A 12,314-nucleotide genomic window follows, 5' to 3' on the forward strand; every position below is an offset into this window, starting at 1 on the left:
TTACGTTGTTATTTTGTTTGTTTTGCAGATGTTGATGACCAGAGGATCTAACACACCTTTGGTGCCACCACTTGAAGATCCGGAGTCTACGCTGCACAAAAAGAATAATAAGAAGTCGCCTTTACAAGAACTGAAATCAGCCTTTTCAAGGAAGTCAGGAAAGAAAACGGGAGAATCGATTTCAGCCTCAAAGAGCAAGTTTGAAGTCTTCGATCAATTTCCTAATACACACGAGACCGAGTACGAATCAGAAACAGAATTTGGACTTTATACGAGTGAACCTGAGAACGAGCCGGAGAACGAAATGGCGAACATTGATGAGATGGCTATGGGGGATTACAAGAAGCGCATTCGAGATGATGTGGGGCCGGGTTTAGTACATCCTATGATTCCTGCCAATGCCACATTCGAGTTAAAGGGACATATCCTTACTGCACTCAAGGATATCCCATTCTATGGGAAGGATCATGAGGATGCTTTCAAGCGTTTAGACGAGGTCAATGATATTGCGGATCATTTTAATACTCCTAATATCCCAAGGGAGACAGCTTTGTTAAGGATGTTACCAGTCAGTTTCAGAGGAGCTGCAAAACACTGGTTGAAGGCTCTACCATCTGGTACAATCACCACATGGGCCCAATTGCGTGAGAAATTTCTAGATCAGTTTTGCCCACCCTCCAAAATCTCTAAACTCAAGAAGGCGATTGCCAACTTTGAGCAAAATCCGGGGGAGTCATTATACGAGGCATGGGAGCGCTACAAGGGGTTGTTAAGGAATTGTCCTCAACATGACCTAAATATTCAGCAAGAAATGTCGATATTCTATGATGGGGTGAATGTAATGACTAGAGAACTCCTTGATTCACAAGGACCACTAACAAAGAAGAACCCAAATCAGGCCAAGGAGCTGATTGAAGAATTTTCAAAGCACTCTCGTGAGTATCACAACCCAGGGCACGATGGAATAAAAGGCAGTGGAGGTGCACAAACTGAAGAGATGGTTACTGTGATGGAAATGCTTAGCACTATGGATAGGAGATTGACCCAAATGGACCAATCAATTCATGCAATTCGAGTTGGTTGCGAGAGATGTACCGGCCCGCATTTGACAAGGGATTGCAATATGGATGAATATGGAAACAAGAAAGCTCAAGTTTGCTATTCGAGTGGGGACAAATACGATGAAGATTGGAGGAAACCAAAGAAGGAGTGGCTGCCTCACGATGAATACAAGAAGCAAAAAAGAAGAGAAATTTAGGCAAACTGGCCGGGGTTTTAACCAAAGAGAGCAACCACCAGCTGAGAAGAAAGTTGATCTAGATACCATGTTAATAAAGTTTATGGAAGCTTCAGGAAAAAGCCATGATGCTACTGATGCTATGATGATTGACCAACAATCATTATTAAAAAATCAACAAGCTTCCATCAATAACCTTGAAGTTCAACTTGGTCAACTCACTACTTTGGTAAATAAAAGACTGTCTCCACCAGTTCCTGAATTGAAGACACAATCTCACGTTATGGCCATTGATACTGAAGAAGAAGCGATTTCTGAATTCCTTGAAGCTTTAGAAGTGGAGCCAAAGCCAGATGAACCGAAGCCTAAGAAGACAAAACTCGAAAACGAAGAATTTGCTGGAATACCAAGTTCACGTCGTGAGCACGATATGCTCACGTCGTGGGCTCGGTCTGAACATAATAATTCCGTATATGTTCCAGTTTATCACCCGCCTTTACCATTTCCGTCTCGAGCACGTCTTAGTCCACTGGAAAGGGAACATCTAGAGTTTATTCAACAAATGAAGGGTATTTCTATTAATACTCCTTTTATTGATTCACTTGCAAAAGTTCCAGAATACGCGAAGTTCCTCCAAGATCTAATAGACACTCGCCAAGAATTGAAGAAGAATTCTAAAGTGACCCTTAGTGAGCAAAGCTCAAGGGCTGTATTGGGAGAGATACCTAAGAAGATGGGAGATCCTGGACGCCTCACTCTTCCATGTGAGTTTGGTAATAATTTGAAGACATATGCTTTAGCCGATTCTGGGGCTAGCATTAACTTGATGCCTTTTTCATTTTACCAAAAGTTAAATATTCAGAAGATGAAGGCTACAAAAATGACAATCCACATGGCAAATCATTCAGTGACTCACCCAAAAGGGATAATAGAAGACATCCTAGTTAAAATTGGGAAATTCGTTTTCCCAGTTGACTTTGTAGTGATGGATATGAAAGAGGATGTGAATGTCCCCATCATTCTTGGTCGCCCTTTACTGAATACTGCTAGGGCTCTTGTCGATATTCGAGAGTCCAAGCTCACGTTGAGGGTTGGTGATGAAGAAGAAACTTTTGGACTACAAGATGGTTTCCAAGGATTTGATGTTCAAAGTGAAGTGTTCAATATTGAAGATGATAATGAGCTTGAAGAATTAGAGAAGCTTATGGAAGAAGAAATTAAATCAATTCAACAAGTCAAACGCACTAAACCAAGAGCATTCGTTCCGTTTTTTGTTGAAGTTATTGCCTTTACGAAACCAACATCTCTGATAAGTGAGGGAAGTGATGAAATATCGAGTGATGAAGAGGAGGTGACATCAAAAGTGACTAGCCCAGTGATGAAGGAGGAGGAGGTTATTATGAAGCTTAAAAATGATGAAAAATTGAAAACTCAAGGGATCAAACGCAAGCTCGATGGAGACGAAGTTAAGGTTAAAAAGGAGATTTCTAAAAAGGCGTATATTCGTCGAGTTCAAGCTTACAAGAGGCGTTTCAAAGAGCAGAAGATCCTGATGGTGGACTCTTCTGACGAATCAATGTAGGGGGAACGGAGTCCAGCTCAAGTCTCCTAAAAAAGAAGCACTTCTTGGGAGGCAACCCGAGTTTGGTTTGCGTTTTTCTTTCTCTTTTTAATTTTTGCATTTTTGTTTTAGGGAAGTCGATCTTATCATCCAAATCACTTTATACATGATACAACACTGAGTGTGGGGTCCCTAAAAATTAAAGAATAATAATTAAAATTTTTAGTTAATAGACAAATTTGGAGTCAGACAGTATTCACGACGTGAATCATTATGCTTCACGACGTGAGTCCAGATTGAAACAGACAATATTCCATTAATCCATAATTAGCCCATTAAATGGCCCATTATTTTTAGTCCAGTCCAATTCTGGTATAGATTGAATAAGCCCAGTTTTAAGCCCAGACTGAATTCACGACGTGAATTTCTCTACATTCACGACGTCAATCCTGAAACACACGGGACCACAGAATAAAGAACACATAACCCTCTTTGACCAAACATTTCTTTATTCCCACGAAGTGAAAGAGGCGACTGGTCCCCCCTTGTTCGATTTCGACCGACACACGTCCTTTAATCCTCTTGTGCTTACGTAATTCTCTATCCTAGATAATTTAATCTTTTTCCCATTGTTTATTATTGCTGTAAATGCTAGATTTAGGGGTTAGGGTATGCATTTAACTTGAATCTTAAAATCAATGCCCTAAATCTATGAATTTCTTGCTGAATGTGTTTGAAATAAGTTTGAAATCGCCCTAGGAGTAAACCCCTTTGACATGGTTGGCCCGATTTGATTTCTGCCTTGATCGATTCCGGGTTCTACTTACGAACTCACGACGTGAATTCATCGAAATTCACAACGTGAATCCTGGATATTTACAGTTTTAAATTCTATTTAATGCTAATCTTTTGGGATGTCTTTGTTGGTTTGTTTTTGTTTATTTTTACAGGAATGGCTCCCAGAAGAGAAGTTCCAACCGGGGTTGCTAATCTCCACCCGTTTTACGTCTTTCCAACGAATATGTCACGGGATATTTATACGCGTTGGAACAATCGGTTGGGGTGGCTTTACAACCGAGAGATTGCAGTCGCACCCACCATCAATTGGACACGCTTGAGGGAAGTTGGACTCATGGATAGGTTGTCCCCGTTTCTAACCAAAATCTTTACTGGAGATGGTTATTCGTTCACTTGCTCGGGATGGCTCAATCTTTTTCGCATCCAAGAGCGGGTATATAAGGAGTTTTGTGTTGAGTTTTTCTCAACAGTTACATTCCACGAGAATGTTCAAGACCCCCATTATCCACAAGCTTTGGTATTCCGTCTCGGGGGTGAGTATCGGGAGTGCAGCCTCATGGAATTTTCTTGGAGGGTGGGGATATATAATCCCCAGGAGGCTAAGACTCCCGAGTTTAGCATGTTTTTGAGGGATTCGGCTAGAGGGTATGCGGATGATGTCACTGGGTTTGATTTCTGGCATAATATTGCCTCCGGAATATTCAATTCCGGAGTGTCCCCCGAGAGCAGCATTCGATCTCCTATCCACCGAGTACTACACAGATTTATCACTTTCTCCATCAATCACAGAAGGCATGGGGACAAGGTGACAAAACAGAATTTATTCTTTTTATGATGCATTTTGCAGCCGGGAGTGTGTTGCAACATTCCCTATTTTTTGGCACGCTTTCTGGCTGACTCTGCTGCCAGTTCTCGCCCCGGGAGCCCTATTTGTGGAGGGCATTTCATTACCCATTTGGCCCGATCGTATGGGTTGCTTGTTCCCGGTATCACTCGTTCCATGACTTGCATGGATGAACATGAGTTTAGTATGGGTTATTTGGAGACTATGCGGGTGGTAAAAAATTATGGGACTCACTGGGGTATTTTGGGGTCGGATGATGAGGATGGTGATGAGCAGCAGGGTGATCAACCCACACCACAACCAAGGCCGAGGAGAAGGAATTTGAGAGGACGAGGGGAAAGAGGAAAACCGGTTCGCCAATCATCATCCATGGTAGCATCATAATTTGGGGATGATATGACAGGGTATTTTGACCAGCTTTCCTTGAGCATGAACTGGATTGGGGGGACAATGGAGAATTTGGTGCACCATTTCCATGTGGAGCAGCCTCCTCATTTAGGGTATCATTACCCACTTTGCCCTAGGATGAGCGAGTATCGAGGCTAAGGAGGAGATGGAGTCGGTCTAAGTGGAGCACGTGATGAAGAAGATGACGATTGAGTTCCTATTTAGTTTTTGTTTTAATTTTATTTGGTTTAGATTTTTGTGGTTTTGAACTTGTTTTGGTTTGTAAGACTTTTAAACTATTATGTTACTTTTAGTTGTCTTTTGGTTTTTTTATTACAGCTTGCTAAGGAGTCTTGGGAAGGGAGTAAAGTCGAGTCAAGAGTCGTGATCGTCTAGTCAAGGGTCGTTACAAGTCTAGAGTTAAGAGTCGAGACCCACAATTAAAAATAAGTGTGGGGTGAGTCGAGAGAGAGGATGAGATTAGCAAGGAGTCATAGAAATTCTGCATTCAGCAGTGTTTTTAACAATTTAGAAATTGGAATGGGATGCCAAAAGTAATAAGAAGAATGGGCAGTCTCATTTTTCAGTCGCCCAGTTTTCACGACGTGAGAATACACTATTCACGTCGTGAGTTGAGTTATAATAGATTACAGAATCCGCATTCCTACGACCTCACGTCGTGAGCATATATAATTCACGTCGTGAGTTTTTCCATTTTCACTATATTTGGTGTTTTTTATGACGCGCATGCTGGATGTTTCCTCTACTATACAAAGTGGCGTATGCTTTCCCACATTATTCTATACATTTTGAAGACTTAAACCATCCTTGTGGGAGTTTGAAGTTTCGATTCATTGCTTTTTCGCTTGTTGGCTCACTTACATCTTTCGTGAGTTCAAGTCCAAGTTCCTATTTAGATGAAGTTCCACATTCAAGATGCACATGTCAACTACACGTTTGGAGTTCGCTCTTGCCACTTCTATCCCAGGGGAGTCTGTTCCTTTTTCTCTCTTTATTGCTTTTTATTTATTTTATGCATGCAATGAGGGCATTGTATGTAATAAGTGTGGGGTAGGGGTAGAAAAAGTAAATTAGTAAATTGCTAGAAATCTTAGGGAATTTAAAAAATTTTCATGGGTTTGAAATAATAATCTAATATTAGTTCTAGTAATAATAATTTGAACTTAAGTTGCTAGTGTTGCATTGGGATGATCTGATAAGGGCTCAAATGTTTAGTTGAGCCAATACACATTATAGTGCATTTGTGGCCTCCCTTTTTCTAGTGAAATCATGGGACAAAAACACAACCTCGCTTAGTTTGAGGGATGCAATATGTTTAGCAGCCTAAACCTGAAATGTATCCAGGAAAATTAATATCCTTAACCAATAAAGGTTGAAGTAAAGCGACCCTGCTTAAGCATGTAGGTTTTTGAGTGATATAAAAAGTGAGTACATGTAAAAAAAAAGAAATTACCAAAAAAGTGAAAATTTGAAGAATTTTTGGAGCATAAAAGTATCAAAGTATGAAGATCAAAAATTGAAAATTCTGAAGTTTTCAGATGTTGAAGATATCAAAAACATAAAAGTTGGTGAATTTAAAGAAATCAAAGATCAAATTATCAAAGAAGTGAAGAATTCCAAAGAGCTCCATATTGGTATCAAAAAATTGTAATTTTCTAGATTATGTATGCTTGGGTGGCTTTACAAAAATACCTTGAGGTTAGAAAGTTTTCTGAGGATGGATTCGGAGGGTTGCATAAAATGAGCATTGTTCGAAAGAAGTGGGCGAGTGTTTATGAGTATTGTGAGTATTTAGAATTGAGGGGGGTTACTTAGGAAAAATTTTAGACACAAATGCATGCGTTGAGGTCTTGGCATAATGGCTGAGTTTGAGTTGGATTGTTCTATGTGATGTTGGTGATGAAGGTTTAAGTTTAAAAATAATTAAATTTGCTTGAGGGCAAGCAAAGAACAAGTGTGAGGTATTTTGATATTGCCATATTTCTACATATTTTTAGGCAATATTGATTTACATATTTATTAATATTTTGGTTAATTGCATAGGGTAATGGTACTTATAAGAATAAATTGTTATTTGCAGCCAAAATAGAGGCATTTTCAAAGTAAGGGACCAGAATTGACAATATTTGGAACTTTGGAGGCTTGAAGGGAAGAATGATGAAAAACTCAGCGAAAAAAGCGTTCTCACGACGTGAATTGTTCATAATTCACGACGTGAGAAGAGTATTCCAGAAGATTTACATCCGGGTGAAAGAGTCCTTGTCGAATACGAAAAGATCGCATTCACGACGTGAATCTGTATGGTTCACGCGAAAATATCGCATTCACGACGTGAATCCGTATGGTTCACGACGTGAACTCGGGAAATCAGAAAACTATAAATTCCCTTGCCCATTACGATTTGAGGACTTCTTGGCTGAGAAAAGGTGGCCTGAAGACGATTTGGAGCAAAAGAAGAGTTCTGGAAAAGGCTTTAAACACCAAAAGGGGGTAAAGGTTCATAATTAGTTAATTAGTTTGATAGTTATGAACATGTTTGATAATTTGATTTGTGTTTGCTTACTTGTTACTATGAGTAGCTGAATCTAGCACCTCTTGTCTAGCTAGATGAAGCTTCTGAATTATGTTTTAGCTTAATGACTATTGAATATGTTTAGTTGGTAAATTGCTTGTGTTTGATTATCATTACCTAGCATGTGATTTTAGTTTCTTAGTTGCTTAAATTCATGTTCTGTGTAGCTTAGTGACCATTAAATTACATGAACTTGAAACCTAGTAATTTAGTGAACATTGAATTGCTAGAGCTAGGATCGACCAAAATCTTAGATAAGTGATAAAAGTAACTAATTTAGCTGTGCTAGAGGACATAATTTATGACCATAATTGTGTTTGCTTAGATAAATCTTACATAGGTCACTTATAACTAATAACTAATTCTGTGTTTTGCTTATGTGTGACCATACAAGGTAATTCATGAATTGGTAAAAAGATTAGTAAATTTGGACTTAAATTGCTAATTACGTAATAATCGGTGACCAACTTTGATAATACATAATTATTAGCTAAACATAAATAAAGAAGTGGATTCAAACTAGACAGGAGTAATTTTAATTAATTGATTGAATTTTGTGACTTAAGTTCATCTGGTCTTGCAAAATCAGATAAAACCCCATCTTTATTCTAAAAATAGGTTAATTTGGTAAATTAATTAGTTGACATCGTTCCCTGTGATCGACACCCGACTTACCCAACTATTCTATAATTCGACTAGGTACACTGCCTAGGTGCATTTTAGTTAGTTAAGTTAGTAGGGTTATAAATTATAAAATTAGTGGGTACTTTTGTGCACATCAAATACCATAGGGGTTGCCCATGGCAATTAGATGAAAAACCATGGGGTAACCCATGGAATTTGGATGTTAGACCATGGGGGTAGTTCCTGGTGCTTCAAGGAAAGACCATGGGGGTAGGCCCTGTCACCTGTTTATAAGACTCAGAGAAAAGACCTTGGGAGTAGCCCATGACACTTGTATGTATGGTATGTGGTATTTTGGCGAACTCGCTATGCTTTGTGCTTATGGTTTTATGGTTTAACATTTTCAGGTACTTTCAGTTCGAAAGGAAAGGGCCCGACGTGATCGCAGAAAACCCCCCTCATGATTCCGCATTTATGACTATCTTACTATGATGATTTTGATAGAGTGTATTGTAATTGATTTCGAGACACCTGATGTATGGATTGATGATTTTTAAAATGAAAAATTTTATTACAATTTTTGGGATGTTACAATTAGGGTTTTTAACGGGGCCATTATCTCTTCAAAAAGAAATGGTAACATCATCTTCATCTTCGTCTTCATTAATCTGATCTGGACTGTAGTGGCACTGGAATGACGAAGTAAATATAGATAGACAATGACCATGACTATAAGATCTAGTGAAGGAGACAAACAGATTCAATGAAGGTGACAAATAGATACGACGAATCAAGCAAAAAATACGAACGACTACGACGAAATGGGTGGCACCGGCCGAGCGGTTAGGTTTTCTTTTTTCTTCTTCTACAAAGTCGGTGTCGGACAATGTTAGGGTTCCAATGACGAAGGTGGTTAGGTTGGCAGCGGTGGTCTGGTTGGCAAAGTGGTTGTCTTGATGGAATGAAAAGAGATAGATAGAGATATGTTGTTTGAGTGTGTTACACGTTTGTGGTGGTAGGATTGGGTTTTATATATATATATATATATATATATATATATATATATATATATATATATATATATATATATATATATATATATATATATATATATATATATATATATATATATATATATATATCATGGTTGGAGAAATCGGGATTAATCGGCGATTAATCGTAGATTAATCGCTTGGCGTTCTCCAACCGTCGATGATTAGGGCATTAATCGGAAATTTAGGATTAATCGGGTTTGGCGGGATTAATCGGCCTTGGCGGCGGGATTAATCGGTCAACAAAAGTCAAAAAAGTCAAAAAAAGTCAAAAAAATGTCAAAAAAATTATAAAAAAAATTAAAAAAAAGAAAATTCAAAAAACCAACTTTTTTTACTCCAAAATTTTCAAATTTTCAAATATTATACCAAAATGTTCATATTTTCGTATTTCCAAATTACAATTTTTCTTATTTTCTAATTTTGAAGTACTTGTTTTTATTAAGATATATTTATATTTAATTAATTTTAATATTTTATTAATAATCTATGGTCCCCGATTAATCCCCGCCAAGACCGATTAATCCCTTAACACCAGTCGACCGTCGAGCGATTTTTACAACCTTGATATATATATATATATATATATATATATATATATATATATATATATATATATATATATGTGTGTTTAATTTTTAATAAAAAAATGGAAAAAAATAATAAAGGCAAATCTGTCATTATAGATATTTTTAAAACATTTTGGACCAAAAATGCAACAAAAAAATTTATTTCGGACTAGTTGTGCAACTCCAAAATATTTTGGACCAAAGTTACAATTTTGACAAATCATAAGGACCAAATTTTCAATTTTGTAAAAAGTACTGGTTTATTTGTTAATTTTTAAACATTACAAAACGCATAATCTTCTCCCCCATCTCCGTTAAAAACGTCCTCAAAACCTTTTTACCACCGACATCCCTCATGATTTAATGGTGTTGAATGCGGCAAGAATTACACAGTGGATGAAGTGAATGGTGTTGATGAATACAACATAGTTTAATAGTAAATTGTAGATACAAATAGTTGTTCGATTAAAAAATCTTGTGTACAAATAATATTAACCTGCAAATAATATTAACATGCAACACCCAATGAAAATAATAGATTTTTTAAACAACTTCAATAAATAATATTCTATACCCTACAAAGTTATTTTCCCTAATTTTAGAGTATATTAAGTTATGAAAACCAAAAACCAACATAGGATACATCTTACCTGTTTTCATAAAAAAATCATTTCTAATAAATAAATGTTTTTTTACCATTTGTCACACTCTCATTCAATTTGCTAAATGTTATTTTGTGGTTATTTTTAATTAATTTTTTTTCACATGTTATTTTTATGAGTTTTCCTATTTTATTAAATTCCACATAATATTTTAATATAATAATTTCAACAAATATAGTAATAAATTGATATTAATTTCACTAATAAAATTTCATTTTACTTTCAAAATTTCCAAAATTAAAGCTCATTAGTTTTTTTCTTTATTTAAATTATTTGTTTAAATTTAAAAGATAAAAAATATTTCCATTATAATAAATAATTGTTTTTCTTATTTTCTTATAAATTCAAAGTTCTCAAATATTTTGACATTAATATTTAACTTTTTTTAAAAAAAAATTAACTAATGTAATACATAGATGTCGCAACTAATATCTAATAAAATCGTTGTATCAAGATAGGTGAAGGAATTATGGCTTTTATAGTTTTATTAAAAAGTTAAGGCCGGACGGAGTGGGAGCGGGGAATGGAACACCGCACCGTCGGTGCGGGGAAGGGTGGTGCGGGAATGGGTGAGGGAAACCTCTCTCGCGTTCTCTCCTGCTGTGATTGGATGTTATTATTATTATTATTATTATTATTATTATTATTTTGAAATACAACCGTTATTCAACGGTAAAAAAAGAATATATATATATATATATATATATATATATATATATATATATATATATATATATATATATATATATATATATATATATATATATTTTTTCTGGCAGCAACGGCTAAATGGATTTAAATCCATTTTTTTTAACCTATTTACACACCTATAAGAACATAACTATTTACCATCAAAAAATTCACACAAACCCTCTACTCTCTCTAATTTCTTCTCAAAAAAAAAAAATGAATCCCGACAATCAAATCCCAACTTCCGATCGAAGGAAAAAAAGCCATGCTTCGAGTATAAACATCCCTTCTCGAAACATTTTTGCTATCGATTCATCACCACAACGAGTTTATCACCCCCAACTCGATGCTCTCATTCAATCCCCACTAAAATTTCAATACCAAAATATTGGACAATATTACCCGATGCAAGTTCCAAATGTTCCGCCGCAAATGTTTTCAAACTTTGTTGTGTTTCCGGATCAACAATCGCCAAATCAACCTCAACCTCAAACTAAACTCAAACTCAAACCCAAACCCACCAACAACGCCAACTTGTCGACGAGTTGGATGACTCGGAAGAAGAAGAGATGGTTCCCGAAACTCAATCGACACCACCCCCACAAAGACGTAAAGGGAAAAAACAAGCGCACGAGGGTGTCGCACAACCGAGAAGACAAAAGCCGACTGCATTGCTTCCACACGAAGAGCTAGTTTTGGTCAAATCTTAGGCTGACATTTCTGAAGATTCGATTCAAGGAAACGCACAACCGGGAGACCATTTTTGGATTCGCATTTTAGAACGGTTTCGAGAGGAGCTAGAAAAAGATGACGACTACCGTACGAAACATCAACTGAATTCGAAGTTTCGAGAAATATCAAAGGGGGTTTTAATTTTCTCGTTTTTTAAATTTTAGGTTTAATGTAAGTTTTATTTTAATCAATGAAATGCTTTTTATTTTTAATTAAATTTTATGTTTAGTATTAATTTAAAAATTATAAATCATAAAAATTACTTATTTAAAAAAAAAAGTGAGGGAAGGGTTTTCCACCTGTTCATTGGGTTTTAGCTAAGGGAAAGAAATGTGAGGGAAAGGGGGTATGGCCCACAAAAAGTGAGGGAAACTTCCCTCCCACTCCCTGCGGTCTAAAAAGGTAAAATTTTCTTTCCACAAAAAAAAATTGAGTTTAATGGGATTTATTCTAATATCAAAAGCAAAAATGATCATTGATCAGTTAAACAAATAACCAAAATTTTGAGTCTCTTGGATATATTGCATGTTACATCCTTTTTTTTTTTTTTTTTTTTTTCTTAACT

General features: G+C 36.3%; 1 non-coding gene across 1 annotated transcript; it reads right to left on the reverse strand.

The window, feature by feature from the left end:
- Nucleotides 1-688: 688 nt before the first annotated feature.
- LOC145110123 (small nucleolar RNA R71) lies at nucleotides 689-795 on the reverse strand. Its single transcript, XR_013709503.1, has one exon. It is a non-coding gene; the product is annotated as a small nucleolar RNA R71 (small nucleolar RNA).
- Between the last annotated feature and the right edge of the window lie 11,519 nt (nucleotides 796-12,314).

The sequence above is a fragment of the Lactuca virosa genome, chromosome 4 (genome assembly GCF_052849685.1).
Source record: "Lactuca virosa cultivar CGN04683 chromosome 4, Lactuca_virosa_CGN04683_v6, whole genome shotgun sequence".
NCBI classification, from domain to species: Eukaryota; Viridiplantae; Streptophyta; class Magnoliopsida; order Asterales; family Asteraceae; genus Lactuca; species Lactuca virosa.